Source organism: Chlamydotis macqueenii, chromosome 3, assembly GCF_036417535.1.
Source record: "Chlamydotis macqueenii isolate bChlMac1 chromosome 3, bChlMac1.mat, whole genome shotgun sequence".
NCBI lineage: Eukaryota > Metazoa > Chordata > Aves > Otidiformes > Otididae > Chlamydotis > Chlamydotis macqueenii.
The window spans coordinates 89,573,055-89,579,606 of NC_141558.1; positions in this window are offsets into that span (position 1 = coordinate 89,573,055).

Here is a 6,552-nt window from a genome sequence, read left to right on the forward strand (position 1 = left end):
TGGCATGTATTTCAGATGAGTCAGATGAGAGGCTCAAGTTCTGCCGAGTGCTGGCAATTTCTGTCAGGTGGCACAGATTATTGATGGCCTTTACTGCTGGATGAAACCTAAAGGAAATCAGAAATTGGCAATATAATGTCAGGTGAAGGGGGGGCAGAGAAAGGGTTTTTTTGGTAGTCCTGGGACTCCATTTAGATGTATTTTTCTGCTTCTTTCACAGCTACTCTGTGTGCAGAACACTTGCTTTCTCTTTATTACTCTTGTTAGAACAACAACGAAATCACCAGTATCTTTAAAAGTCACATTGAAGCAATGTTAATGTTAGTTGAACTGCTCTTTCTAAATCTACATGTATTTGTAGGTTTTCCTTCAGGATATATGAGGGTAAAAACTATACTGTTAAAATATCCCAATGCAAAGACTGAAAAATCAACAAATGCAAATAAAAATAATCTTGACCTAAAAAAAGAATAAGGAGATAATTTCTATGGGCCACTAACAAATGGCGAGCTTCAAAAATGGCTCTTTTCCACCACAATTACATGTTAGTTTTAACTCTGTGATGCTTTAAATACAATTAGATCCAGTGCCGTAGAAGGAAGGGAGTGGCAGCAGAGGAAGAGGAGGGCTGGTCATCGCAGCATCACGTGGGTGAGATGTGACAGGGAAGTTGGTACCCACTGATTTTGTTCTGTTTGGGTGGTACAGCTACCTTCACACCTCAAGGTACAACTGGTCCCTGGTCTCATCTGTCAGGTACCGGGACTTTTCAGTGAAAACACCTACAAATCCATCTTTAATTAGCTGGCACTCCCCTGTGAACTAAGGGAAGTCTTACTAAATACAGACAAAATCTCTCTATGATGCAGGGGAGTATGCTGTCTAAAGCAAGGGAAACTCAGGCATTTAGGGGAGCTCACTGTAAGCTGCCTTTGCAGCCCTAAGACACTTCTCACCTGCCTGAACGTTCTCCCTGCAGCCTCCTCAACCTTCTTCAGCATCCTGACTTGAATTCCGCTCTCCTGGTTTTTTTTTCTTTTCTTTTTTTTTCCCTTTTTTCCTAAATGTACACTGTTATGAAGAAGTTTGTGACAGGCAAGTTTAAAAGCACACAATTTCTACAGGTTTCGTAGAGCTGTAGCTGTCTCTGTTCACACAGTCCTATGAACTGGAAATTGAATTTATATTGAACCTGGGGGAAAAAAAGCCCCTGCAAAATATTTCTGTATTTTTGGTATTTAAGAAAGCTCACTTCTTGCTTGAGCTAACTCCGCTATGTTATGTGTAAGTTCCCCCAAAGATTTTGGGAGTTATTTGAAGCACTGTCTTTGTGCATTACCACACCAGCTACAAATGTCCCAGGCACTTTAACTAACAGCCACTGGATAAATTCTGTAGGGCAGCAGAGTTCCTCCTACACCTTCATATCTCTGAAATTAATTTCCTTTTCAATGTTGACAGATCACAAGTTTTGTCAGCCTCAGAAGGCAATGAAAAAAGCATTTATTTAAGTGAACTTTTTTTGATGCTGCACCTCTCATCCAGACATGGAAACCTAGCCCAGACTCCAAATGCAGTCTTTGCAAAGCACAGGGATTTTACTTTGTGCTTTCACAAAAGAAGTATAACCTTAGTACAGAAACTGAGGTAATAGACAAAGGAAGTAGTAGTAAAGTACACTAGCTCAGAACAGAGACTGAAGATGCAGTTTGCTATACAGCATCCTCTGCCACCAAATACGTAACACACAAAAAGATGGAGAATTAATGTTGCCAGTTGGTGAAAGTGGTAGTTAATAGACTAAATCCCTTTTTTACATGAATTTACCCAAATCACATCAGTGAAAACAGCATATTCTGCCTGGGAAAAATAGACCTTTTATGATAAAATTAAAATTTAATATTAATTAAAATAATTTGTTCAAATACCACTTTTTGTATGAAGCACATTTTGTAACAGATAACATAATTAAATTATCCAGATTCTTGGAAATAAAAGCATATGTGCTCAACAGATGACATTTTTAGTTTAATTCTCTGTATTTTATACAATAGCAAACAGCAGCAAATGCAACAATAACATTCTTCTAAGATATGGGAGGTATGGCAGCAATGATAATATTGTGCCTCAGTGACCATTCACCTACATCAGCAAACGTCGGCTGGAAATCTGAAGGATAATGAGACAATTTTCATACTCCCAGAAATGCAGATGAAAAAGCTGAACATCTTTACATGTATCCAAATGTGCACTACATGATCACATGGATTCTTGACAAGTCAACCAACTGTTATGAAATTCAGTCAGGAAACAGAAAATGAATTATTCAACAGAATCTGTAAGAGTTTTCCTTCGAAGGGTGGCACTCATTTCTGCTGCATTACACAAAGAACCCTGCTTGAGGGGCAAAGGCTCTGAGGGGGTTCTGTGCATATTTTTTTTTTCTGTTTGTTTATTTTTGTTGGGGCATGGGGGGAGCTGGTTCAGCTGTCAAACCAATTACACAGACAATAAAGCTATTTGAATATTTTTATTTCTTGTCACCAAGATTAAAATCCAGAAAATTGAATGGAACCCAATTCCTCCAGACTGCGGAAATCTTATTTTTGATCCACTAAAGCTGAAATGTCTTGGTAGCATTTAGTCATTAGTTTGCCATTTCTATAGTGTTTCAGTTTTTAGGTGCACATTAATAAAATTCGGGAAGATGGAGAATTAGTTTCCGAGCAGTATTAGTGACAGGCCTTCTCCTCATACCAGGCAGCCCAGAAAGGGGGGAAATGGTGAGGAGATTCTTCCTCTGAGAGGACTTGAACCTATATTAACCTCCTTCCTGAGCAGCTCTTCCACAGTGCGGCGTAGATGACTCTGAGCAGATCCTCAGTCTCTCCAGATGGAGATGCTCCACAATGCACTAGAGCACAATGTTTGAGCCCAGATGTTTCATGCCTTTGCCAGCCACCAAGCACTATATGCTCTCTGTACCTCTCTTTTTCTAAATAGGCCACTGACGATTAATAGTATCAATTAATAACATTGAGAACGCTCCGTATGTGAGTGGATAGTGCAACTCTTCACTAATACCAGTTCAAAACATCTCAAGAAGCTGGAGCAGAGCATGTATCTCCCATTTCTCACATGGATGGTCTACCTACAGAGCCTAGCCCTTCTTTTCTTCAACTTTTATGTCACATACACTGATATGTTGAAACAATAGAATCATAGAATCATAAAATAGTCTGGGTTGGAAGGGACCATTAAAGGTCATCTAGTCCAACCCCCCTGCAAGGAGCAGGGACATCTCCAACCAGGTCAGGTTGCTCAGAGCCTCATCCAACCTGGCCTTGAATGTTTCCAGGAATGGAGCATCGACCACCTCTCTGGGCAACCTGTGCCAGTGTTCCCCCACCCTCATTGTAAAAATTTTTTTCCTTATATCAAGTCTGAATCTACCTCCCTCTATTTTAAAACCATTACCCCTCATCCTATCACAACAGGTCCCGCTAAAGACTTTATCCTCATCTTTCTTATAAGCTCCTGTGAGGTACTGGAAGGCTGATACAATGTCTCCCCGGAGCCTTCTCTTCTCCAGGCTGAACAGCCCCAACTCTCTCAGCCTGTCCTCATAGGAGAGGTACTCCAGCCCTCTGATCATCTTAGTGGCCCTCCTCTGGACTTGCTCCAACAGGTCTATGTCCTCCTTACGTTAGGGGCCCCAAAGCTAGACGCAGGACTCCAGGTGGGATCTCATGAGAGTGGAGTAGAGGGAGAGAATCACCTACCTCAACCTGCTGGCCATGCTTCTTTTGTCACAGCCCAGGATGTGGTTGGCTTTCTGAGCTGCAGGTGCACATTGCTGGCTCATGTTGAACTTTTTCTCCGCCAGCACACCCAAGTCCTTCTCCTCTGGGCTGCTCTTGATCCATTGTCTGCCCAGCCTGTGTTTGTGCCTGGGATTGCCCTGACCCATGTGCAGGACCTTCCACTTGGCCTTGTTGAACTTCATGAGATTCTCATGGGCCCACCTCCCCAGCCTGTCAAGATCCCTCTGGATGGCATCCCTCCCCTCCAGCGTGTCGACGGCACCATTCAGCTTGATGTTGTTGGCAAACTTGCTGAGGGTGCACTCTATCCCACTGTCCATGTCACTGACAAAGATGTTAAACAGGGCCCAGTCCCAATACTGACCCCCAAGGAATGCCACTCGTCACAGGTCTACACCTGGATATTGAGCCACTGACCGCAATTATTTTGAGTGCAAACATCCAGCCAATTCCTTATCCACCGAGTAGTCTGTCCATCAAATCCATGCCTCTCTGGTTTAGAGAAAACATGTCATGTGGGACAGTGTCAAATACTTTGCACAAGTCCAGGTAGATGATGTCAGTTGCTCATCCCTTGTCCAGCAATGCTGTAACCCCGTTACAGAAGGCCACCAAATTGGTCAGGCACAATCTGCCCTTAGTGAAGCCATGTTGGCTGTCACAAATCACCTCCTTATATTCCATGTGTCTTACCATGGTTTCCAGGAGAATCTGCTCCATGTCCTTGCCAGGCACAGAGGTGAGACTGACCGGCCTGTAGTTCCCCAGGTCTTCCTTGTTTCCCTTTTTAAAAATGGGGGTTATGTTACCCCTTTTCCAGTCGTCGGGAACCTCACCAGCCTGACACAACTTCTCAAATATGATGGACAGCCCCTTAGCAACTTTAACCGCCACTTCCCTCAGGACTTGTAGATGCCTCTCATCAGGTCCCATGGACTTGTGCACCTTCAGGTTCCTTAGACGGTATTGAGCTTGCTGTGTGCTCTCCTCACTGCCCTAAGGATCTTGAACTCCACCATCTCATGGTCACTGCAGCCAAAGCTGCTCTTGAGCTCCACACTCCACACCAGCCCCTCCTTGTTGGTGAGAACAAGGTCCAGCATAGCATCTCTCCTCGTTGGCTCCTCTATCACTTGGAGAAGGAAGTTATCATCCACACATTCCAGGAACCTCCTGGATTGCTTGTGCCCTGCTCTGTTGTCCGTCCAACAGATATCAGAGTGGTTCAAGTTCCCTATAAGAACCAGGGCTTATGACTGTGAGGCTGCTTCTGTCTGTCTATAGAGGGCCTCATCCGCTCGATCTTCCTGGTCGGATGTCCTGTAGCAGACCCCCACTATAATGTCACCTGTCCCTGCCCTCCTTTTAATTCTGACCCATAAGCTCTCGGTCAGCTCCTCATCCATCCCCAGGCACAGCTCCATGCACTCCAGCTGGTCATTAACATAGAGGGTGACACCCTCTCCTTATCTCCCCTGCCTGTCCTTCCTAAAGAGCCTATATCCCTCCATTCCAACACTCCAGTCATAGGAGCCATCCCACCATGTCTCTGTGATATCAACAAGATCATAGCCTTGCAGGTGTGCACACATCTCTAACGCTTCTTGTTTGTTTCTCATGCTATGTGCGTTAGCATAGAGGCACTAATTCATTTTGTATATATGTCAATTGTTACTTTTTGATATTGTAAAAGCATTTCCGCTAAAATTACTTAGCAAATTCAACCAAACTGGTGAAAAGTTTCTATATGTTTTTGGTGACATCCTCCCAAAATGTTATTAATGAGTAACGTCCTTTGCACCAAAGACACTACAGGGTTCTAAATACATTCTGAATGATAATAAGCAAGACTGCTTAACAAAATACATGAGAAAGGTAGGAATATAAAGGGGAATCTATAAACAATAAACAGTACTGCATTACATTCCTACTATCCAGGTAAAGTCTCTTTCATTACTGTACTTACAGGTATCACTGCCACCCAGAATAAATCAGAAATTCATAATGGTCCATTTCTATTTCTGCCTTCCTCAGAGAATTATCATTCTGATAATCTTTCTTGATAAATAGCCTGCAGATAAATCTGTTGCAAGTTACTCACAGACACGGTTAACTCATTTAATGCAATCTGATTTCTTGCTGTTTTGGTAATAAATCTGATGCAGTTTCTCTACTGTCTTCCCTTATGGCAGGTCAGGCCTCCTCTACAGCAGGCTTCTCTTTCTCTGACACATTTCGGATAATGCAAGCTGTAATGCAACTAAGCACCAAGCGGCATGTTTTCCTCTTTAGTTCTTTGCAGGGCATGGTGATCTCCTTACAGAAAAAAAACTTTTGTCAAAATTACTGCCAGACCAGAAAAGTAAAATAGGAGTCTGCTTATAAATATTTTAAATTAAATGCTACTGCCATAACTTTTCAAACTTCTCCACCCTGAGGTCTTTTCCTTCCAGTGAATTTGGTCTCAAGCAAAATTAGCAATCAGTTCTGTTTCTCTTAGTATAGATATCTCAAATACCTGCATTTTAAGCAAAATACCTCACTTACATTTTTTTTGGATGTTGTTTTATACATGACATTCAGCAAGCTGAGCTTGTCTGGGTAATGTGGAAATAAAAAAAGAAAATCAGGTGTCATTTTATTTCAAGTAATAAACAGAAGTAGCAATATGTTTTCCTTCCTTCCTCCAAACATGGTTACTACAGGAATCTAGAGCAGTGTATGGAAA